Here is a 26,695-nt window from a genome sequence, read left to right as displayed (position 1 = left end):
TACATTACTACTATTTATATAATTTGATGTATTTTTTCTTTGATTGATGTAATTCAAATGAGATATATCTTTCAAAATTATTTGAAAATGATAAAAATATATCATGTCAGGGTCACTTTAGAAGTGATTGCAATCTTCCCATTCCAATAGGATTTGAATTATCAAGGTTATTTACACATCAGAAAGAAATTGTTGTATATAAGCAGAATAATGAAACTAGACTCCTGTCTTTCACCATGTACAAAAATCAAATAGAAATGGATTAAAGATTAAAGACTGAAATCTAAGACCTCAGACTTCGAAACTACAACAAGAAAACCTCTGGACAGCTCTCTGGAACATTGGTCTGGGCAAAAAATTTCCCGAGTAATGCCTCCAAATCACAGGCAATCAAAGCAAAAATGGACAAATGTGATCACATCAAATTAAAAGGCTTCTAAGCAGCAAAGGAAACAATTAACAAAGAGGCAACTCACAGAATGGGGGGAAATATTTGCAAACTACCTATCTGATGAAGAATTAATAAACAGAATATATAAGCAGCTCAAGCAACGCTATGAGAAAAAATCAAGTTGTCTGATTAAATACTGGGCAGAAGATTTGAACAGACATTTCTCAAAAGAAGACATGCAAATGGCAAACATACATACGAAAAGGTTAACAACATTGATTATCAGCAAAATGCAAACCAAAACTACAATAAGATATCATCTCATCCCAGTTAAAATGGCTTTTGTCCAAAACACAGGCAGTAAAAAATGCTGTCGAGGAAATAGATAAAAAGGAACCCTTGCACACTGTTGGTAAAAAGGTAAATTATTACAACAACTATAGAGAACACTTTGGAGATTCCTCAAAAAACTGAAAGTAGAGCTACTATATGATCCAGCAATCTCACTGCTGAATATATACTCCAAAGAAGGGAAGTCAGAATATGGAGGGATATCTGCACTCCAATATTTGTTGTTGCACTGTTCACAATAGCAACAATTTCAAAGTAACCTAAATGTCCATCAATGTATGAATGAATAAAGAAAATGTGGTATATATACGCAATGGAGTACTATTCATCCATAAGAAAGAATGAGCTTCTGTCATTTGCAACAACATGGATGAAAAAACTGAGAATCATTATGTTAAGTGAAAAGGCCAGGCACAGAAAGACAAACATCACATGTTCTCACCTATTTGTGGGATCTAAAAATCTAAACAATCGAACTCATTGACACAGAGAGTAGAATGATGGTTACCAGAGGCTAGGAAGGATAGTTAGGGGGTGGGAGAGTGAAGGTGGGTATAGTTAATAGGTACAAAAAAATAGAAAAAATGAATAAAATCTAGTATTTGATAGCACAACAGGGTGACAATCATCAATACGAATTTAATTGTACATTTAAAAATAGCTGAAAGAGTACAGGCCGGGCGTGGTGGCTCACACTTGTAATCCCAGCACTTTGGGAGGCTGAAATGGGCGGATCCAAGGTCAAGAGATGGAGACCATTCTGGCCAACATGGTGAAACCCCGTCTCTACTAAAAATACAAAAAAATTAGCTGGGCGTGGTGGTGCACACCTGTAGTCCGAACTATTCGGGAGGCTGAGGCAGGAGAATTGCTTGAACCTGGAAGGCAGAGGTTGCAGTGAGCCAAGATCACACCACTGCATTCCAGCCTTCCAGCCTGGCAACAGAATGAGACTCAGGAAAAAAAAAAAAAAAAAAAAAAAAAAAAAGTATAATTGGATTGTTTGTAGCACAAAGAATAAATACCTGAGGTAATGGATACCTCATTTTACATAATGTAATTATTACACATTGCATGCCTGTATCAAAATATCTCATGAACACCTACCACATACCCACAAAAATTAAAAACTAAAAAAAAGTGGTTAGTCAAAAGATGAGAATAGCTAACCAATTTCTTTACAATAAATAAATAATTAAGTAAAAGTCAGAACAGCCATCTCAAGCACTGTTTCACCGTAAGTACGCTTTAAGCAAAGGCCTTTGAGAAATATGATTCTGTTGGCAAGTCCATCCATTTTTGGAGGTGGATACAAAATATTCATTGAACGAATTCTGCAAATACCAGTGCCATTTTTTATGACCATCTCATTTGGAGGAAAGGAGTGCAACAGGTTATTTTAGTTTCTGCATTAATCTTAAATTTACTTTCTATATTCCAAAGCTGTGATATCCATACAAGCTTCAGATTTTGATTTAGCTTCCTTTATGTGTCTGTCTAGATCAAAATAACACTGGTCATGTGGCATTATGATTAATTAGCATCATTCTCACGAGTTTTTTTTTTAATATGAGCCCACTAAACAAAAAGAAATCTGCTTTTTAGTGTGAAGACAAAATCAGATTTCAAATCTATAAGTAAGAAAGCTATATTCTGAACTATGGAAAATCATCAGACAAATAAATATTAGAAGACAACCCGTCCCTAACAAGTGCTCTCCCTCTGTCTTTCTCTCTCTGATTCATTATCTAACTTCCTCAAATTTTACCATGTGTAGTTGATAAACCCTTATTTTATAGAATTGAAATATGCATAGATAAACGTAGTAAATTCTATATATGAGAAGGAATATTTCCTTTGGTTGTCAATTCAATCAGTCCTTTCATAAGCTTCATGAGTTCTACATAGGTGATTGGTAACCCAAAGATCATGACCTTATGTATAATATAGGTGTATATATATATATATATATATAAAATTTCCTAAATATATTCGCTAACGTAGAGATTACATGCAATATTTCTCTCTGTTTGTAGTCTCATAAACTCATGCAGTTGCTTTGTGATCTGTCCATTTTACCATTCATATATGCTGAGTGTTTCTGCAATCTTGACTAATTGACGATATTAAAGTGGAACAGCCAGGGAATCGTAGATAGATACTGTAAACTGTAGTTTACAGTTGTAAACTACATTTTTCTAAGTCTAAATTTCTCATTTTATATGTACAGTATGATTGAGACTCTTGAGAATAAAAGATTTCCATGACAAAAGAAAAAGTCACACCTAGAAAAATCAGAATAACATTTATCCAAGATGTTATACAAAATGTAATCACCCCTGCACTCCAGCCTGGGTGACAGAGCGAGACTCCATCTCAAAAAAAAAAAAAAAAAAAAGTAATCACCCAAAGGGTCTCCCACTCACTCTTACCCTTTAGAACTTATTGCTGTTTCAGATCTTTTTCTTTGGAAGAACCAAAACTAGAAAAGTTACATGATAAATTATATTTAAATATAAATTTGTTACTACAAGCTAAGCAAGAATTATTCTGTACTTGAATAATGATGACCACAATGACAACTGCAATAATGATGTTGATAATGTTGATGACAATAATGATGACAGTGACAAAAGTAATGCAAGTATATTACAATAAATTTTAAAAAATACTGAAGGTTATATAATAAAACATAAAACTTTCATTCCTGCCTCTAATGTTTACTTGTCACCTAAAATCACTTTTCAGAATTGTCTTTCTCCTATAATGTATCTTGTATATCACAAATAGATCTGCTTCATTCTCTGTAATAACCTCATATTCTCTTAAATAGATGTATTATATTTACCTAATCAGTACTCTGTTCACCATATTTGTGCGAATTATAGTTCCCAGCATGTGACAATAATGCGACAAAATATGGTTTTATAAACCTGTGTATTTGTTATATCATTTTTTTGGAGTAGTATGTCTGTGTTGTAGCTGAATCTTGAGAAATATTTGCACACATATGACAAGAGACTCAATACTTTAAATGGGAATAAGCTGCTACAAAGAACAAAGAAAATGAAAAAAAAATTCAACTGAAAGATTGTAAAGGAGTATTAATAGATTCACCAAAAAATCCTAAATAAATGACCAATATACAAGTAAAAAATACTCAGCCTTTCTCATCTTTAAATAAGTGCAAATTTTTTAAAAACTTGTGTTTGTGTATGTGTGTTTGTGTGTCTGTATGTGTGTGTGTGTGTATGCGTGTGTGTGTTTATGCATGTGTGTGAACTTAACAGATTGGCAAATACAAAAACATTTGTTATTACAGAATTAGTACAGTTTTGTTACAGCAGCTCTCTTACATCTCTAATGTTGGAGGGCAGGCAATGTAATGCAATCTCTTTACATGACAGCAATATCTATATGAAATTACAATTAGTACATTTATATTAAACTTTATTGGGACTTTAAATACGCTTTTTGGAGGATTAGGACAAAAAACTGTCAAAAAATTGCTGGAATATGAAACTCATGTCATAAGTATGTACAGCTGAGCTGTGTGGGGGGTTATTCTGTTGATTTATGTATGAGTGCCACATAAGTTCATTTCAATCACATTTAGTTTATTCACTTGGTTTCATTCTGAAGGAATGAATTCATTCTGATCATTTTGTCTGTGGTTGAGAAAATTGAACTCTAACAGATTGCAGTCCCAGAAGAAATGGCCTAGTGTTAGAGCTGCAAGTAATTGCTAAACTCCCACGTGCCTCAGGGGAGAAAGTATGTCCTTGATTAGAAAAACATGCAAGGAAAAAGAGGCAGTAAGCTCATAGTTAATGGGCAAGATAGCGTTCTGTGTTAAGTACTTTAGAACAACAAGGCATATTCTTCTCCATTTTTTTACTAACTAGAGGATAAATTTATATTGCAAAAGAAATGTTAACATTCTAATCATTCTTCATCATTAAATAGGAATTCCATATCTTCTTATTACCATACAGAAGGACATTTTAATTCAAATGAGGTAGATAAATAAATCCAAGGGACTTATTTAAATTCATGTAATGTATAATTCTAAATTACATACTTCTAACAATACTGCCACAAATTAAACAGGATATTTTACTATCCAATTATGATGAATCCTACAGTCAGAAAATCAATATGCTTTAGCAATATAAGCACTTAGATTGTTTCTGCTGTGCAAGAGACAATTAGTTCCATGTCTTTCAAGAAGAAAAAATATATGTATTTTGATTTATTCACATAATTTTAGATTAGATTTTGATGATAAACCGATACATAACTTTTGTCAATTTAGGTCATCAGAGTGTATATACTAATTTGAAGTCACTTAATATATGACCAGAACAGAGTTAAGTTTAGATTGTGTGTGTGTGTGTGTGTGTGCACACGCATGCGATTGACCCTTGAACAACATGGGGGTAGGAGCTCTTAATCTCAGTGCAGTCAAAAAATCTACATGTAAGTTTTGATACCCCATAAACTTAATTATTAATAGCCTACTTTGACTGGATGCCTGATATCATAGAAAATGGATTAACTCATATTTTATGTTATATCACGTTATATACTATATTCTTACAATAAAGTAAGGTAGAGAAAAAAACATCATTAAGGAAATCATAAAAAGTAGAAAATTTATTTACCATGTGGAAGTGGATCATCATAAAGGTATTCATCCTCATTGTCTTCACATTGAGTAGACTGAAGAGGAGGAGAAAAAAGAGGTCTTGCTGTGTCACAGGTGGCAGAGGCAAAAGAGGTGGAGGAGGTGGAATGGAAGGCAAGAGAGGTAGGCGCACTTGATGTAATTATTGACAAAAAGATGTGTATAATTGGGCCTATGCAGTTCAAATCTATGTTGCTCAAGGGTCAAATATAGATAGATAGATAACATAGATAGATAGATATATTAGGCTTTAGCATAAACTGATGCATAATTTTTATGGCAGTTTAGGTCATCAAAGCATACATATTGGTTTGAAGTCACTTAATATATTGACTAGAACAGAGTTAATTTTAGAAAGAGAGATACTGTGCGTGTGTGTGTAAGCTCAGACATAAACATACAGAAGTGAAATTGTTCACAAATATTACTACCTGACCCTTGATACACGAAAGTGTAAGGTACATATGCAGTTAGACTTCATGTAAAGCAAGTTAAGCTTTTTATAGCCTTGTGATTGTACCTTAACCTAATAACTCTCAAAGGAAATAGTGGATATAATTTAAATGAAGTGCCCTTCTAATGGTATTATTTTTCAGTAAGGTCAAGAAAGGATTACATATGTGTAATAATGCGTGCATAGAGAGTTACATCTATATCTACTGAAACAGAAATAAAAGAGATTTTTTGGTTAAATTGGAGACTAAATGACCATACCTTTCCTGTGGAATGCCTCAATAATTAAAACTAAGAATTCTTTGTTATTCTAAGTATTGATTCTGGCAAATATTTTTATTCAAAAGACCAATATTGCTTAGTACATTGTACATAATACTTCATGTGATTCATTCCAAAAACAAATACACCAGGAAGAAAATAGTATTACATTTCTTTTTCACAGTAAGAAAATTAAGCTTTATTGATAGTAGAGAATTCCCTCAATCTTGTGGAACTGACAAATGAGAAAGTGAATTTTATCAAAATATAATGTAAAGTTTTCCAAGAAATATAAATGCAGTAAGAAAAAATATATTAAAAAGTTAACAATAGGATATAAGACTACTCTATTGTTTCAAGATCTTAAATAGAAACCTAGCCTTGCCATAGTATTCTTCCATGTCTGCTATCCATTTTGAGAATTATGGAAATACTAAATGCTTTAAAATACAAAATTAATACATTCAACTAATGATTAAATAAACCCAAGGCTTTCTATTACAGTCATACATAATTTTATCACACTTCACTTCATTGCATTTTGTAGATGTTACAGTTTTTTACAAATTGAAGAGTTTGTTGCAACTCTGCCTTGAACAACTCTATGACACCATTTTTCCAACAGCATGTGCTCACTTTATGTCTCTGTCACATTTTGGTAATTCTCACAATATTTCCAACTGTTTTGTTATTATTATATCTGTTATAGTGATCTCTGATCAATGATCTTTGATCTTCGATGTTATTATTGTAATCGTTTTAGGGTGCCATGAGCCATAACCATATAACACAGTAAACTTTGAAAACAAGTAAAACTTCATTAATATTTGTTCTCACTGCTCCACCAACCAGCTGTTTCCCAATCTCTCTTTCTCTTAGGCTTCCCTAGTACTTGACATACAACAATATTGAAATTAGGCCAATTAGCAACCCTACAATGATCTCTAAGGGTTGAAGTAAAGGAAAGATTTTCACATCTCTCACTTTAAATCAAAGCTAGAGATGAGTAAGCTTAGTAAGGAAAACATGTCAAAACCCAAAACAGGCTGAAAGGTAGGCCTCTTGTGACAAATAGCCAATATGTGAATGCAAGGTAAAACTTTTTGAAGGAAATGAAAAGGGCTACTCCAATGAATGCATTAATAATAAAAACACTAAACAGCCTTATTGGTGATATGGAGAAAGTTTTAGTGGTCTGGGTTAGAGGTTGGTTCATGAAGTTTAAGAAAAAGTCATCTTCATAACATAAAATTGAAAGTTGAATCAGCAAGTTCTGATGTAGAAGCTGCAGCAAGTTATCCAGAAGATCTAAGGTCATTGATGAAGATAGCTACACTAAACAACATATTTTTTTTCTCTCAAATAAGGTCTTTCTCTGTTGCCCAGGGAAGAGTACAGTGGCATGACCACAGCTCATACAACCTCAAATCCCTGGACTTAAGAGATCCTCCCACCTCAGTCTCTCAGTCGTTCAAGTAGCTAGCTGAGTCTTGCAAGTGCATGCCACCACACCCACACACCCAGCTAATTTTTTTTTTTTTTTTCAGAGATGTAGTCTTACTATGTTGTTGCCAGGGCTGGTCTTGAATTTCTGCACTCAAGCAATCCTCCCACTTTGGCCTCCCAAAATGCTGGGATTATGGGTGTACACCACCAGGCCTGGCCCAGATTTTTAATGTAGAAGAAATAGCCTTATCTTAAAAGAAGATGCCATCCAGGACTGTCATATCTATGAAGGAAAAGTCAATGCCTGAATTCAAACCTTCAAAGGACAGGCTGGGCTGACTCTCTTGTTAAGGACTAATGCAGCTAATGATTTTAAGTTTAAGTCATTGCTCATTTACCATTCTGGAAATCCTATAGCTCTTAAAAATAATGCTAAATCTACTCTGCATGTGCTGTATAAATGGAAAACAAAACCTGGATAGCAGCACACCTGTTTAGAGTGTGGTTTATTGAATATTTAATGTCCACTATTGAGACCTACTGCTCAGAAAAAGAGATTCCTTTCAAAATATTACTGCTCATTGACAACGTTCCTGGTCACCCAAGAGCTCTGATGGTGATGTACAAAGAGATTAATGTTATTTTCATGCCTGCTGACACATTCACTCTGCAGCCCATGGATCAAGACTTTCAAGTCTTATTATTTAAGAAATATAATTTTAAGACTATATTTTCCATAGAGAGAGAATCCGCTGATAAATCAAGGCAAAGTGTATTGAAAACCTTATAGAAAGAATTCACTTTTATAAATGGCACTAAGAACATTTATGATTTGTGGATGGAGGTCAAAATATCAGTATGAATAGGAATTTGAAATAAGTTGATTCCAACCCTCATAGACAATTTTGAGATGTTCAAGTCTGCAGTGGAGGAAGTAATTGTGGATGTGATAAAAATGGCAAGGGAACTAGAGCTAGAAGAAGATTTGACTGAATTGTTGAAATCTCATGATCACACGTAAATAGATGAGGAATTGCTTCTTACGGATGAACAAAGAAAGTGCTTTTTTGAGATGAAACAAACTGCTGGTAAAGATGCTATGAACAGTTTCAAATTGACAGCAAAAATTTTGGAATAAACACAATTGATAAAGCTGTGGCAGGATTGGAGAGGATTGGTTCCAGTTTTGAAAGTTCCATTGTGGGTAAAATGCTGTATAACAGCATCACATGCTATAGAGAAATCTTTTGTAAAAGGAAGAGTCAATAGATGTGGCAAACTTCATTGTTTTTTGATTTTAAGAAATTACCATAGCCACTCCAGCTTTCAGCAGCCACCACCCTTATCAGTCAGCAGACATCAACATGGAGGCAAGACCTTCTACCAACAAAAAAAATTCAGCTCACTGAAGGCCCAAATGATTGCTAGCATTTTTTACCAATAAAGTATTTTTTAATTGAAGTAGGTATATTGGTTTTTTAAATGTAATGCTATTGCACACATAATAGACTACAATATAGTAGAAAACATAACTTTTATATGCACAGGGAAATAATAATAATAATAATAATAATAATAATAATAACAAGTGTGGTTATCTTTATTGTGATATTCACTTTATCGTTGTTGCCTGGAGCCTAACCCACATTATCTCCTATGTATGACTCTATTTAAAATTTCAAAGACAAACTTATTTCACATTTTTAATCACTTACAGGTTTTGGTATATAGGCAATAGGTTCTAACTCTGGCTAACTTCATAAAAAGGGCTTAAATATTGGGAATCTATCATAAGTTCTCAGAATTTATGGGAGACAGAACAAACAGGTACCAAGGAAGCTCCAGAAGCAACCGTCCTGCTTTTATTGTTACTTTCTTTCCATATAGACACAACCGTTTTAGACCACAATTTGCTTAAAGTAACCAAGGACAGTATGACTTTCATAGTAAATATATAATAGTAATAATTGCACAAGGAAATAATCAAAATAATAAGAGCTAATTATAATTATATTTTACTATATTCAAGGCTCTAAGTACTCTGTGAATTATTTCATTTACTTTTTAAAGAATGTATGAAAAAGTTATTATCCCATTGAATAAGTTAACCGTATTCTTGGGTATCAACTTTTACCACCTTGGAAGAAAAAAGTTACTCCTAATTTAAGCTATGGGTCAGCCCTTTGGCTATGCTTGGATAGAGAATGATAGAAACTGTCCTCTCTGGCTTCTATTATGTGACTCAGACCTTACCTTTGACCAAAACACAAAATGGGATGAGTAAATACTATTGGAAAGGGGTTTTTGTATGATGGAAAAAAAAAACAAATACATGTTTACTATAATTAACTTTCAAGTTATTTTATAATTTTTATTAATAAATCTATTGATCAGAAAGTAGAGAAAATGTCTCGGTTAACTTTATGTGCTCATCACTGTATTAATAAATACCTATAGAAAAACATATGAGGGAGAAAGAAGGACAAAAAATCAAGGTCTTGAAGCACCTATTATTTACACAGGGCACTTCAGCTATTTCCTTCAGTTATAACAATCACCTTACAAGGCAAATTTTATTATCCAACATTTGTTGACAGTAAACATGATTGGCAACATGTAGTAAAATTAATTTTCTTGCCTCAAGTCACTATGGAGCAGAATTTTGAATCCAGTAAGTCTGTATGAAGGAGTGTAACACATGATATATTACTAAGACTTAAATGGTTTGTGGTATAACAAGATAGACACACTTGCAATGCCAACCATGTCACTGTCATAAATATTTTCCATATCTTGTTCTTCATTAACATTAAGCAGTAGCTTGTTTTAGTTACCTTTCCATATTTTTCTCCCACATTTTCAAATTATAAAGAATTAAACTTTGTAGCCTTTTCTTGGAAAAAGGTGGAGGCAGGTTATCCAGGCCCCACCTATCATATTCAAATAAGTGAGACCTTTGTTTTGATTCTGGGATTTGTTCAGGGCAAGTAAGTATTGCCTTTTCCAGAATAGCCTCAATGTTTTTAAAACATTGTCCCTGACAGCATAGACTTCAAAACAGACACTTTGGTCTTCCAAGGTTTTCTAAACTCCCTAATTATCTATCTATCTGTCTATTATATCTATCTATCTATCTATCTATCTATCTATCTATCTATCTATCTATCTATCATCTATCTATCTCTATCTATATAATTTGTCCACCTATCCATTTCCCTCAAATACTTAAATGAAATACAATTGGTTGTAGTATTTGCTACTAAGAGGCTGGGTTAATCAAAAAATTTGAAATAAAAATATAAATTAGTTATAATACTAATAATTTATTGACTCAATGTAGGAAAAGAAACAGCATGGGAACAGAGAAAGAGCCAAAAGGGGGTAAAGATTCATCTAAGGTAAAGTCTATACTTGACTCTCCTGAGTTGCCATCTTAGCTGCTAGTACCAGGAGCTGGGGAAGGGCTAAACTTGAACATTAGCAACCAACACTCATATTTACGGGGAGATGGGCACATTGGCCCAATAAAGAGGATTCAGTCAGTATACCAAAACAGATCTACCACATAGTTTTGGAAATAATCACAAATATGTACTCAAGATTTTGTGTACAGTTGGTCACTACACTGTTAACACTAATTAAAAATTGGTTATTGGTTCTTATATATTTTTTTCTTTTAAGTGGTACAACTTTTTTAGTTCAGTAGTATAAGATCTCTATTAATTTGGAATAAAGGATAAATGGAAGAAAAAATATGAAAACAAGATAGACTTTCATCTCACAAATTTAGTTATTAAGCTGACATTTTTAAATTAAATTGCTAACATATTAAATTACACAAAAACGAAGAGTTTGATATGTTTCATATTTTTGTTGTTTTGTATCAGCACCAGACACACAATTTGAATGACCCAGTGCAAAATGAAAATGTGAAACCCCTTGTTAATAATTATTAAGAATTTCAAAACAGCAGCAGCAGAGCCATAAACCATGATGACCTTTTAACTGTGGGGATTGTTTAACTGCACAGATCATATGCACACAAAATCTGTCCTGCCCTGGGAGCAGACACTACAATTTTAAATGGAGAGGATTTCAATTTTGATATATTGCCATGTGCTGGTGATGATTTCTTATGTTACATAAGTACCTACACATGCAATAAACCCTTTGGATTCTAAATTTGTGGCAGTTTCCCATTTCATTTGTTTATTAAATGAGAAGATAATCAGTTTAATATTGTAATAAAAGACACATTTTGAGAATAAATAACTTATAGACATATATTTAAAAGATATCCACAATTTTTAAAAGTTGAAATATTTTTGGAATGTATACATACAAAATTTACGTTCTTTACCCTGCAACAATAAAGTAAAACATTCTAGCTCAAAAAAAAAAAAAAAAGGATGGCATAGGGAGCAAGAAAGTTTTTTTCTGAAATTAAGATGTTTATCGGTTCTCAACCCATGAATAACATAATCAATGACTAACCATAAAAAATAAGAAAATCTTCAGACAGTTTGTATAAGTCAACAGGAGAAACTCAAAACACCTGAGGAAATAAATATGCTGGGCTGTGTTTTATCAGCACAGGAGCAATGAGTCATTTAGGGGATGCTGGAATCTCTTGAGTAAGATCCACTTGACAAAGGTTTTATGCCATCTGATGTCATTGTGACTCATGACGAAACTATCATTTTTGAAAACTGGCTTTTTTTTTTAACATGAATCACTAACTTGAGTTTTTAAAAATATATTCATCTTTTAGCCACACAGAAACAAAATTAATTTTGAAGAAGGTGGGAATCGAGTAGCCAGGGTGCTTACAGTCTCAAGTCAGGTACCAGGAAGGAAAAGCTCTTCTGAGTTCACACAGAAAAGGGAGCTGCCAATTGTAGACAATTTTGCCTCCTCTGGCTCCATTGTCTAACGGAGTCTATATTTTTCCACCACCCAATACCTATCGATTTATAACATTAAGCCAGAAAACAAAAAGCTATCCTTCCCCTGTAAGATGAGTAATAAGCATTGATAAAATAATTTCATGGATAGAAATTTTGTTAAAATTTAGCATTGTGACATTTTAGTCCATCTATAATTTTCTACTATTTATTCTGAAAGTGTCTGGAGACCAAGTTTTCATTCTATTTAATCGTTATGGAATTGTTCCACTCAAATACATAAGGCTGCACACACATACACACACACACACACACACACACACACACACACACACACCATGCTATTTATACAATTACATTAAGGGATTTCACTTATGTTGAAAATAACAGTGTTACTGTTAACTTGTGTCTTCTTATGTATAACAGATTGTTTAAATGCTGTTTTTTAAAGAGTAGATTTGATATAAAGGTAGCTATGAGACTGTACAACTCCCTCTGTGAGTACTGTTGATTTTGATGAATTGGTTCTTTTTTCTCCCAAATGAAAATATGTTCAAACAGCTGTTGAACATTCAACCAACAACTATTAGGGTCACCCTACCCTCTGAGGATGTATCATCTTATTCTGAAAATATTCATTCATTTTTTGGGTTCTCACATCATAATGAATGCATCTGTTTAAATTAATATTATAAAATTAATATTTGTGGAATTATAAGGGCTCGTACCTCTATAGTAAAGATATGTATTTTTAACTTTTTGAAGACTATATGCTACAAGAAAGGGTAGTTTCATGAAAATATTGAGTAAATTAGGAAATGAATAGTTATGAAATGCAAAAACATTAGCTAAACTATTTTCTGAGCTTTTACAATGTATTAGTAGTTTTATATATATGAGTTCATTTTATTTTCTTAAAAACTCCTATGAAGTCAGCACCACTGATATCTCTATTTTAAGGATGAGGAATCTGAGGCTTGAATAATTTTAGTAACTTTTCCAAAGTCCCATACCTTGAAAGTGAAGGGGCAAAAATTTGACTTTAGGCTTCAGCGCCTATGGACTTATGTATTACACTATTATGTAATTCAGAGCCCCCTTTAGTTATTAATTCACATTTTAAACATTTATTATATTGGCCTGTGATGTAGACAGGTATGCTAGGTATATTAGAAAATGGTTTGCACATAGTATGTTTTATTGCATCATGTGAATCCTCATGAGCATTGCAGAAATTTCATATACGATGCAACAGCACTAAATTTTATTATCATGTTAACAAAAATTTAACTTGAAATTTTTGCTAGAAAGTTAAATATGATAGGCATCCATTGAATGGATAAAAGAAATCTATTCCAGTTATGGAAATTAAGGGACAAAATAAAGACTTATACTTTTACTACATGCAAAATACACTCACTCCCTCTCAAGACTTTCAAATGTCTCATATATTGCAATATCACACTCAGGTTTGAGGTTTTAGTATCCTGTTATCTAAATCAGATCCATGCACGTAAGAAGCTCTGTGCCTGTGGTTGTTTCAGTACAGCTCCTTCAGTGCTGTTTCTCTCAACCTGTAGATCTGCGATCTAAAGAGACAAGTTATCTGCCCACCATATAGCTAACATACAATGATGGCTCACAACTGATACAATTCCATTCAAAATAGGTAAAATGGGAGGCAATCAGAGTCACTGATTCATAGCAATTCTGAAATCCAGCTGAGTACATGTTGCCAGTTTCTTGATGGTGGCTCAGTCTTATTGCCTAGGAATGATTTATCATACCCCTTTGGTCTGCCTTCTGGATCTTGATTTTGTTGTCTGAATCATCCTTCCTTTTACATAAGAAATGATTGGTGTTTGCAGCTGAGTGTTCGCTGCTAGCTTTCTGCTCAGAAATCCTGAAATCCAACTTCCTTTTAAATGTTATACTGTCCCTGTTCTTGCATTCCCACCTGATAAAATTTCTATAAAACTATGTGGGTTTTCAATGAATTAATGTGTAATTCTTTCTATTAGAAAAAATACACACTCACAGATCTCAAGGATGTTGTAGGGAAAGTCTTTGAAGTTATTAGATCTCCTGTTATTTTACAGAGATTATCTGTGAGGAACAACCTTGGCATCATTAAAAGACTTCTTGACTCTTTGAGAGAGTCTACAAAACTTAACCTTAGGTCTTTTGGGATCCTTAACAGAGGGCTATCTTGAATTTGATCTTTCATTATAAAACACGTCTTAATTTAAAAATATTTTGCAAATGAGAGAGCCTTGGACAGAGAAATATTATGGAGGTGGACAGGTGGGGCAAAAGAACAAATAAATCCTGATTTCTTTCCATTTTCTCTAAATATGACTTAAGATTAAATATAAACTTTTCCGACTTTCTTGCTTTGCTATCTCTCTACATGGCATTCTCGGGGTTGCTGGATTTCTTGGTAGCTAAAGTCTCCCAAATCATGTGTTCCAAGAGAGACCTACAGAAGCTGCATGGCCTTTTATAATCTAGCCTCAAAGTTATGCAATATCAATTATTCTGCAATGTATTTATTGAGACAGTCCTACAAAGCCCTCAGGTTCAAGGTAGTGGAAACAGACTTGACCTCCTGATGGGAAGGAGAGTCAAAGAACTGGTGACATTTAAAACTACTGCAATGTTCTATATGTTATGTTTATTTTAAAGTACTACCCCAATTAGGTCCTATTAATAATAACATCTATGTCATCTGTTCATGATTCAAGTTTTTCCCACCATGATCTAGCTCCTTAATCTCCTATATCTCTTTTTAAAGTCTGACTCAATCATCCATCCAAAATTATTAATGATGGCTTACCTGGATAAGGAGCAATAAGAAAAAATTTAAATACAGGACATGATTTACAACCTTAAGGCACTCATAAGTTAGTTGAAGAAAATTCTAAAATATGAAACACAATTCTAGACTATGAATAGCATGTTGAAAATGAAATTTGGATTTAGTCATTATAAAATAGAGGCATTGTTTATAGAAATTCAAGAAGATAATTAAAAAGAATCCTCTCACATCAAAGATACATGGTGGTTGAGAGTTGGGAAATAATAAACCATAATATTTAAGGAAGATGTCTTTGGAGAGAACTGAGCAATAAGTTGTATACTCTGCCCTTCCTCATACTCCCACTTATATACTCACATCAAAAAATGGAGGGTAAAATTAATCCCAAGTTGGTGAGAGAAATTTTGACCAATCAAGAATCTGATATGTGTTTGCTGATATGTATGGGGCCAGTGTAGAATGGTTATTGACTCATGCTTGAAAAACTAAAGGGGAAACAGAGAAGGTGGCAAGTGCGAAATAATCAGTTTTGCCCCAATGATGTGTCAAACGTGCAAGAATGCGATGCACCATGTGTGGATCTAGCAGGAAGCACACTGGCCTGTAATCATTTAAAAAAGAATCTTGTCAAAAAGAATGACCTTGCAGGACCTGAAGATTTTAGTCAAGGCCTTGGTGCATTATGTCAACATTTGAGGATTAATTAGAACAAACATAATTAAGAGAGGCCCTGCCTACACCAAGAGAGAGGGAATCTGAAAAATTTGAGACAGCCATAGAAATGCACCATAAGAAAAAAAAAGTAGACTAGAGCAATTCATCTGGCTCAGAAGGCTTGGATTCACCTTTAAAATGTTCTTATCCACTTTCCTCTCTTCTCTCCCCTACCTTGACCGTAGATTTAGAAGAATCTTTGGCTAGCAAGTTTAGTGTGGATGGGGAGCTAGGGAAGACTGAAGAATCATTTATCTGCCTTACATTAGAAAGTCCCCTAGTGAGGAAGAGGAAAACACTTCAAATCAGGTTCAGAATTTGATTATTCTATGGGGTGGCTTATTCAAATTTTACAGAAATGGGACTGTTTTTGCCTTAAAGTGACCATAAGGCTTTATATAACATAAGATTGAACAAAAAAACACATGCGGTTTGCCAGAGGGTCCAAACTGCGTCCCTGATTGTTTAAGTCTATTTATGTAGCACGCCATGCTTCAATGAAATCTAATACCGTATATTTTAAAGGAATATATTCAAATCTGTGATTGTGATATTTTATGTAGATAGAATGGTTAGCCCAGATATTATTAATCTCATGTCATTCAATGATAGAACTGTGGATAATATTTATTTCCCTGGTGTTGCTAAATCACCCCATATGTCAAGCTCTTACATCCTAGATTAAGCAAATATCAACATAAATAACAAGGACAGTAAATAGAAGAACGTTATGGCTGGGTGAGCACTTTAGCACTTTGCAGTCATCTTTTAGTAATGGTTCTGTTCTCCCACCAGTGAGCTCAAGAACTAGAGAAATGAGGATGACAGCAGGAGGGAGGGCACTGTTAAGTGTGCATGACAGGAAGCAAGCAGGGAGCAAACTGAAAGAGGGAACTGTAGCATTGCTACAGGCTGGAGAGGACTCTGAGCATGCATCTTTTCCCAAAGATCCTAAAGGACAGAGTAAAACAGAGCCAGTGTCCTTACAGCAGTTAAGCGTCTGAAGTTGAGGCCCATCCTGTAGATGCCAACAAAAGATTGAAGATTTATAATTCTATTGTGGGGCCTTCTCTTGGTAATGAACTAACTTGTTGAAAAAGTAAACACACACATTATAAAATATATATATATATATATATATATATATATATATATATATATAGAAATGCTTTATTTTCCCCTATCTTAATACATTTTGTGAACACATAGCACCCTATCAAGACCACCACAAAGAATGACCTGGAGGTCCCAGAGTATCATATCCTACAAAGTCAATAGTTTTTAAGGGATTTATCAAGAGTCAACATAAAATAATAACAGAGCTTTTGTTAAAACAGAATATACTGGCTGTTGTTACTAAAAGATTCTACATCTCTATTCATATCTCAGCATTGCTTTACTCTGTTCCCTCAGAGTAGCAAATAAAAACAAAAGCAGTGACCTAATTTGGTTTATTCACACACCTCAAAAATTAACTCTAGGTCAAATGTCTATTCCTCATTCTGGCTTTGGAGGTTATATAAGGATAGAAACTGGGTCCTTACTAATTGGTATACATAAAATTGTCTGAGATATTTTAGTAGGGAGCGTATGGTATTCATATGGAAAATATAGATCCACCATATTCTGGTGCTAAACCCAGGTGTTGTCCTATTAATTATTTGTGTTTCTTGAGAAGAATATAGAGACATATGTGCAATACTGGCATTGAATTCATGTTCAAATCTATACAACTATTTTATACACTGATAGCCGCATCACACAACATTTATTCAGTATTTTTTATATCAGTTGACTAACAACGTTGTCTCTTACTACTCTGAATTTTAAGAATATCAAACAACTAATGTTGCTAGTTTCATCATTGTTCCTCAGAAATTTATAAATAAATAATTACAGTGTATGACTTCCTACATAAATTCCCTAAGCCACTGTGGATGTTATGTAAATAAAATGTCTATCTTAGACAAGAAACATTTGTTAAGATAATGTGTTAGTTTTCTAGGGCTGCCAAAACATAGTGCCACAAACTGATTGGCTAAGAACATCAGCAATTTATTGTCTCACAATTCTGAAGGCTAGAAGTTTGAAATCAAGATGGCCCTTTGAAGGCTCCAGGAAAGGATCTGTTTCAGGCCTGTCTCCTGGTTTTGGCAGCTTCGGGGGCTCTTTGTCTGTCTCTGGCCATCTTCTTGCTGTGTTTCTTCACATTGTCTTCGCTCTGAGTAAGTCTACACATCTAAATTTCCCCTTTTAATAAGTACCTATTATATTGAACAAGGGGTCACTCTAGTGACCTCATTTTAACTCGAATACCTCTGTAAAGGCACTATTTCCAAATAAGGTTACATTCGATGGCATTGGGGAACAAATACATGAGTTTGGAGGGGGGGACACAAGTCAATCCCTGAAAGACAGTCTCCTTTTCATTATCATTTTTTCTAACAGTTTAATTTTTAAAATATTTGAATTAAAATGTTAAAATGCTATTGTAACATTTTTCATTTCTCTGGAGGTTGTAATACAAATAAAGTGCAACAACTGCCTTAAATTTCATTGGTAAATTTGCAAAAAGCATGTAAGTAAATTGTTCCTCTCCGAAAAGATTTCTGAAATTGTGTGTTCACAAATTGTGTATGGGTAAGTCTTGTTTAGATAACAATTAAAATAGGAAAGCAAAGTTTTTCCTTAATTTGAACATGTATTTTTCAATACAATACCCATGCATTATAAATTTAACTTTTATAACATACTGAAAAACTCCAACCTGTATAAAAATACATTTTCATAGATTTTACCATAAATATGTATATATCTTTTAAGTATGAAATATTGCCTTTATGATTTAAAATGAATACTTCATTATTAATTATGGTTCAAAATAGTTTATGGCAAATGAGCACTCCAACACCCAAGCATTCTTTTAAATTCTTGACTTCAGGATGCATACACCTATTTAATGACCTCCTCAGCACTGTTGTGTCTCCCCAAATTGTAATGCTTTAATGATGCAATTGGTCTTTGATAAAATTATAGGCATCTCTAATAATTTTCTGAAACTGACTTTTGCTCAATAACAACTGTTTCAAAAACTGGGTCATCCAATGCTTTAAATTTGTTGTTATTACTTGCAGAGCCATCTTCTGGGACCCCTACCTCCTCTGGCCTACCATATTATATGGGGTATTTAAACAGCAGCATTATGTATAGGTTGATTATGATATTTTTTCACTAATAATAACTATGAATAACTACCTGAGCTTCTGCATAATACATGCAGTAGCTGGAGTGACGTATTAGCTCATTCATGTAATGTTCAAAATGAAAATAAGGTGTGCTATGTTTGAAAGATAGCCTTTGATTTTGGTGAAATGTCATGTTATAATGTCAACGTAAGTTATTTTTTAATTTACTGAAAGCTTAAAAATCAACATTATCTCTTGAACTTATTCTTCCTATCTAACTCTAACTTTTCATCCTTTGACTAACATTTTCCCAACAGTACTGCACCCAAACCAGCCCAGCCTCTAGTAACCACCATTTTATTCTGAATTTCTGTGCTGAAAGCAGATGTTAAGTGTTCTTACCACAAAAATGATAACTGTATGAGGTAATGCATTTTTTTAACTAGCTAGATTCAACCATTTCACAATGTATAAGTTCTTTGAAACATTGTTTTACACAATGCATAAAACTTTATCTGTCCATTTAAAATAAATAATCGCCATCACCTGAATTTAATAGGGTCTCTCACAGTGATTAATAGCTTAACAACTAGTGTCTTGAAAGTCAAAATATCTGAATATCATGGAATTGCCTAGCACTTTATTTGCTTAATTATATGCTGTAAAATAAAATACTTAAACTGAGGAATTGACTTCCTTAGAAGCTAGAGTACACCAGATTTTCCTCCTTTTCCCTATTTTTTAATGACCAAGGAGCTGTCTGAAAATTGTTACTTAATTGATTCTCTGTTAGTTATGTGCCAGTTCTCTGAATCTCAGTGAAGAATATCACATTCTTAGCCTTAAACAACTTGGGTGTAAGTGACAATGATTTTGAGTCAGACCAGACCACATTAAAGACTCCACAAAAATTGGATAAACACGGAGGCTAAAATCATCGGCGCCCCCTGCCATTGTTTTTGTTTGTTTGTTTGTCTGTTTTTTTTTTTGTAGAGACCGAGTCCTGCTCTGTCACCCAGGCGGGAGTATAGTGGGAGATCTTGGCTCACTGCAACCTCCGCCTCCCGGGTTCAAGCAATTCTCCTGCCTCAGCCTCCCGAGTAGCTGGGATTACAGGCGCACGCTGCCTCACCTGGCTAATTTCTTTTGTAATTCAGTAGAGACGGGATTTCACCGTGTTGTCCAGGCTGGTCTCGAACTCCTGAGCTCATGCAATCTGCCCCCCTTGGACTCTCAAAGGGCTAGGATTACAGGCGTGAGCCACCGCGCCCGGCCCAGCACCCCCTTTTTATTCTGTATACAACAATGCTGTTGTCACATTTGTGATTAAAATACGGTAGACACAAATTACGACTTTATAGTAAGATGCTGAAGAATTCTGGCTTTTCAAACAATCTTTCCAAATGTGGAAAGTTGCATTACGGTTGCATTTTTCCTAGACTTTTAGGAATTAACTGCTTTACCTCTAGAATAAATATGATAGAATACTTATGAATATTAGAGAAAATATATAATCACACTTCAAATCCTTCACAAAAGAATGTCCAGTGTCTAAAGATTATGGATCGTTTCCAACTGAAACTGGAGCTCCTTCAAATGCTCATCTCAAAAATTCAGATAATTACAACAGAAACATCATCTATCATTTGACAAAAGACAGTTTAAAACATTGGAAATTTGAGCAAGATAATGTCATAAATATAGCTATGTCTTCCTCCTAACATTTAAGAAAAGTTTATTAAATTAGGTCATAAAGAAGTCACATGAATACACATTATCTTTATTTCCTGCAAAAATGTTTCTCTAACTTAAGGCATAAATTTATAGAGATGGAATGTCAATATGCAGGCGACAGGTCCGATAGAGATCCAAAAATGTAAATTGCCCATTTGAATAACATTGCTGTGTAAATCTGTGGTTGACAATACGATATTACCTAATATATTTTATATGCCTAAACTCCTTCTTATTCACTGGCATGAGGAAATGTGTCTATTCAGATTAAGCAAAAATGGTTGATTTTTTTACTGGACAAAGGGAACTATACAATCTAAATGTTTCTCCTATTTTTGCCATACATTCTAGCAACATAACCTTGTTTAGAGTACAACTGTAGTGAATTATTAATTGGTTGTTTGTTAATATGTGCATATTCCTTTCTAATATTTTTGTCCTGTTCTTGTTTTTGTTTAATATGCAACATCAAGTCGAATTTTATTGTTATTAAATAAAGTGTGGTAGTTACATATAAAGATAAATAAGTACCACCTGTATTGGTGATTATAGCTAATTATTGACAATTTAAAATTAATTTGAAAATGTAGAGATGTTGTTCACAAAGGTGTAAATTTTTAGATATTATAGCAAAAATATTTCTTCTATACAGAAGTATTTGAATATATCTAAGAGTCTGCAGAGGACTTAAAAGTACATTTTCTATTTGAAGTAAAATCCATTTGAAGTAAAAACTAAGACGTGAATTATATTTTAACCCACCCTAAGTTAAAGACATTGAAAGGCTCTACTGTAATCACATCTTCAAATGTATGTTTTCTTCATTCTCATCTATGTTGAACCCTTAACAATAATTTTTACCATTTATACTGTTAAATCCAAATTATTCTACCTTAGTTGACACTAAGTGTTTAAAGCAAATAAAGTCTCAACATATAAAACTTGATGTGCATTTTTAAAATAGTATATAGCACTTACCCATCCAAGTAGAATGTAACAGCAGCTGAGAAGCTGTCAAGGAGAAAAATGCCAGAAGGATTAATAAATCATATTGCTATAACGTGATGATGAGAATTATAAACAGCTATGTAAAAATTAGGTCACTAGCAGTCAGATGACTTGGCTTCTTTTAGTGGTGGTAGTAGAGGAGTGTATATTTATCTTTTGTTATGCCCTGGTAAGTAGCTGGCAAGCTTGCAATATATAAACATTATTTAAAGATGTTATGATTGGCTTGAATCCAGGAGATCTTCTCAGATTTACCATTAGCTATCAGAGATCTTAAATATTGCTAGAGAGGATTGAAGAGGCAAAGGAAAGCCAGAAGTTAAAAAAAAAGAGTATTAATAGTAAAAAAGTTAGGAAATAAAGCATGCATACTTAATGATATAACAATTTTAAAACAGTAAAATCTAAATGTTCACATAGTTCTTAAGAAAGAGTGATTATTAAAGCATGTTATTGAAACAAAGGAAGAAGTGATCTAAAACAAGGGCTTACAGAATACTTTTTAAAGCTTTTTATTATTTTCATTATTTCATATACATGGAAATCAGTGTTCATAATGTATTTCTAAAATATTATATATGAAAAGATCTATGTTGTTATTCACTGCCATTACTTGTAACTTTACACAAAAGTGGTGATATGACCACCAGAACAAAAAAAAGAAACAAACAAAAAACTCACTTAATTCTCAATCCTCATGCAATTTAACTGAAGAAGCTCTTGAGAAGGCCAAGTAATAACTTAGTTGTGATGTACTAGATTTACTTTGGTGATTTAACAATGCTCATGCAATTAATGTTCTTTATTGATAAATAAATTTTATTCAGATAACAGTTAACTATATTTATAAAATCATATTTCCACAGAAAAAGTATATGAGGAGTGAGATGTGTTTATGCAATAAATGAGAAAAATTTTTTAATATCAGTCCACTGAAATGATTCTACCTTGTATTACATAAATTAATAACTCTTGTTATGAACATAGATTTTAAAATGTTGTCAAGAAGTAAGAAAATTAAGGTCGTTTTAATTCTACCTTGTGGAGTTATTCATTATTAATATTTGAGTCTACATGCCTGTCTTCTTCCCATGTCTTATTATAGAAATGTTGGCTATTAAAGAAAAACAAAAAGATATGCAAGATACAAAGATGTAAAAAATGAATGTTTGGCTGGTCGCAGTGGCTCACGCCTGTAATCCCAGCACTTTGGGAGTCCGAGGCTGGTGAATTACCTGAGGTCAGCGGTTTGAGACCAGCCTGGCCAAGATGGCGAAACCTCGTCTCTACTGAAAATACAAAAATTAGCCTGGCATGGTGGCGAGCACCTGTAGTCCCAGCTGCTCGGGAAGCTGAGGCAGGAGAATCGCTTGAACCCGGGAGGCAGAGGTTACAGTGAGCCGAGATCTCATCACTGCCCTCCAGCCTGGGTGACAGAGTGAGACTCCATCTCAAAAGAAATGAATATTTATTATACTCCGACTCACTGCTACTGAGTTTGCTGCATATTAGGCCACACTTTTTTCTATTTACATACCAATGTGTTTTAACATTATCGTCTAGTGTACAAATATATGTATAGATACCACTACATAATTATGAAAATACACTGTTTTCTAACTTACTTTTTGTCTTAGCATTATATCTTAGATACCTTTCAATATCAATTCAAATACATCTACTTATTTAATGGTTATATACTTGTAATAAAAGAATAAGAATGATTAATTCACATGTAGCTTTCTAGTAACAGAATAATTCTGCATTTAACTATAACTTGATTATTATATAAGGTTTTATAGTTAAAACATAACAAGACTAAAGTGATTTTGCAAGAAGACACGTAAAAGATGGTAAGGAGAATTGATGTTCTTTGTAAATTTCAATGATAGATGCTATTATATTTGCTAGCACAACAGGGTAAGTATAGTCAAAAATCACTTAATTGTACATTTAAAATAAGTAGAAGAGTATCATTGAATTGCTTGTAACACAAAGGATAAATGCTTGAGGTGATGGATACCCCAGTTACCCTGGTAACTCATTGCCTGCCTGTATCAAAATATCTCATGTAACCCACAAATATATACACCTACTATGTATCCACAAAAAAATTTTAAAAAATAAAAGTTTTTAAAAAAGGAAATAAACTTTTATAACTAATAAAGCCAAGCACGTCCTTCACTGAAGGCAGGTGTAAAAGATTTGATTCTGAATAGAATAGTGTTAGATTACTGGGAGATTAATTCTAAAGATTTTCCTAGGTTGATGCTAAGAACTGCTATAAGTTATTTCCTAAAATTGAGAGGGCATTTGAAACTTAGGAGCTATTTAAATATTGTTTAATTTTTATTTCAACTAACTTATTTTTGTCAAATTTATATGCATATATATTAAATATAAAAACAAAAAACTGTGGAAACAATCATGTTAAAAGGATGATATGTATTTGAAGAATGGACACTTATTCTCATAACAAAAGCCCTGAAAAAATGTTGTACAACACTTCATCTAATATCCAAGAAATCATTCCCCAAGATGGGAGTAGAGTCTCTGTTCCAGTTTTTTCTAAGTTGTTGACTTTCTAATGGGAGATTTAAAATGTTTATACAGACTTCAATTGCTATTGTTCCTAATAGGCATCATCAGAAATAACATGCTTTATACTGTTCAAGACAAATTTGTAAAAATAAATCACTTCTCATTTATTTGATATTAATCATGGTATAGTTTCTTTTTTAAATCTTAGGTGATGGAAAAATAAATCATGTGCTGTAAATACCCTTTGAACCACAAGCATTGCAAATTGACATTACAGCATAGATTTTTCATCTTGACAGCTTATCGTAAGAGCCAAATAGCCCCAGATTTTCATTAAAGAAGAACCAAAGAAATCTGGTCGAACATAAATAAAACAAAGTATTTGTTTATCACTGTAAAGAAATCAACTTGCAGATTGGATTCCATATAATATTTATGCCAACCGCTACTTGATAGATTAAAATTAGCAGTAATTTTGCTGTTTTCAAAGGGCCAGAGAAAAGGGAATTTATTAAATTAAGAAACCGCACCTCAATTTGTTTTAAGGGTAGGAAAAAAAAGTAAACACAGGAATAAAGTCATATCATCTTTTTCAAGGCACAGAAGAAAAAACATGTACAGACATGCTACAGAGTATTTGATTAACAGCAAATGCTTCTGCCAATACAAATCTCAACGCTATAAGCTGTTGTTTCGTCAGTGTACTTGTAGGATAAAAGGAATCAGCTTGAACGTATTCTAAAATACCCCAGAAATAGTGTCTCTGTGCAAATATGTGATATACTGACATAAAAAGATCAGATGAGCAATTTTTTTCTACCATAAATTCATACAAAGAGCCAGAAAAAGAGTCAAGGTTCTCCTGCTATTGCGGAATATTTCATTAAAGGTAAATTTCCAGTAAAATACTGTTGTGTTTTTGGAGTAGGAATTAGGTTCTGCACATGACTGTGGGTTAAAGAGGATATCTAAGTAAATATAAGACAATTTAAGGCAGAATCTAAATTAAGGATTATGATCCTCTTCCTTTTAAAAAATATTTTTATTATAACAGCTATTAACAAACTATTGTTATATAATAGATGTTGTGCTTATTCTTCATATGTGTTCACTTTATTTAATCCCCCACAGCACTTCTATGAAGCAGCTATCGTTAATGCCACTCTAGAAATAAAAAAACTGGTCACAGAGAGACAGTAATTTGCTTTTGGTCAACTAGTTAGCGAGTGTCAAAGGCAGCAGTGAAGTGAGATTATCTGATTCCAGTGGCTGTTCTTTTGATTCCTGTGTAGATGTCAAAATAACCCATTTGTATAGAACTTCTAGAGTTCTTAAAGAAATTTTAAGCATGTTATCTCATTTTTCCCTTGTAACTATTATATTCAGTCTGTGGGGTGGTAGCTGTTCTGTATAATAGAGACACTAAAAATATGTCTGGTTTTTAGTAGTAGTTTTAGGAGTGATTAACTTCAGAGCTTATGATATTATCAACTGAAGATTCTGTTGCAATTGCATCTCCCTTGCCTTCTGCCCAATCCAGCTTTTCTTATTTCCTTCATGGTGGTTTTCTCTGAGAATATACCCAAATAAATTTCTTGCATGTTAATCCATATTTAAGAGTCTATTTCCAGGGACACTGACCTAAAATAGTAATTTTTCAATATCAAGCCATTCTCTTGAGTCTTTTGTCGAATCATCTTAGTCTCTTTAAAATTCTTTAGCCCTTTTCTTATTTTTTTCAGTACCTTCGTTTATTGCTGTAACCTACGAAGTATATTTGTTTTTTAGTTATGTTATTCTGTTCCCATATTTGGAGGCTCCAGCTTGTGGCACTTTGTTTCCTTAGGTGTTTTGTGATTTTTCTTTAGTACAAATTTATATTTCTAAATTTTTATTTGTGATAATTGCTTGTGGTGACTGAAGACAAGTTATTCTGGGAAAAAAAATGCAATTGTTTCTGCTAGGTGACTGAGGGCTATACCAACCTAGATGCACTTTAAACTGTAGTATTGCATTAAGGTTTTCACATCACACAATTCGAGGAAATTCAGGCTGCAATCCAACATAAAGGCTGTTTTTTAGCTAGAAGCATTAATTTTTTCCCCCTTCATTCAGGACTAGAAGTCAAGATAGGTATAGCTGCTTATAAAAACCTGAATGAGTGGACATTTATTCCTGTTTTACACTTAAAGGAGGGGCTAG

At 33.3% G+C, this 26,695-nt stretch overlaps 1 protein-coding gene across 1 annotated transcript in view; it reads right to left on the bottom strand.

The window, feature by feature from the left end:
- The window catches only part of MGAT4C (MGAT4 family member C), an 815,317-nt gene that overhangs the window by 685,949 nt on the left and 102,673 nt on the right, over nt 1-26,695 (bottom strand). The window contains exon 4 of the mRNA XM_030819890.1: nt 21,923-21,955. The gene's annotated coding sequence lies outside the window, so the exon portion shown is untranslated. The remainder of the gene's footprint in view (nt 1-21,922; nt 21,956-26,695) is intronic.

The sequence above is a fragment of the Nomascus leucogenys genome, chromosome 10 (genome assembly GCF_006542625.1).
Source record: "Nomascus leucogenys isolate Asia chromosome 10, Asia_NLE_v1, whole genome shotgun sequence".
In the NCBI taxonomy this organism is placed as follows: domain Eukaryota; kingdom Metazoa; phylum Chordata; class Mammalia; order Primates; family Hylobatidae; genus Nomascus; species Nomascus leucogenys.
The sequence above is the reverse complement of the archived record's forward strand: the minus strand, read 5'-3'. Positions and strand labels throughout refer to the sequence as shown.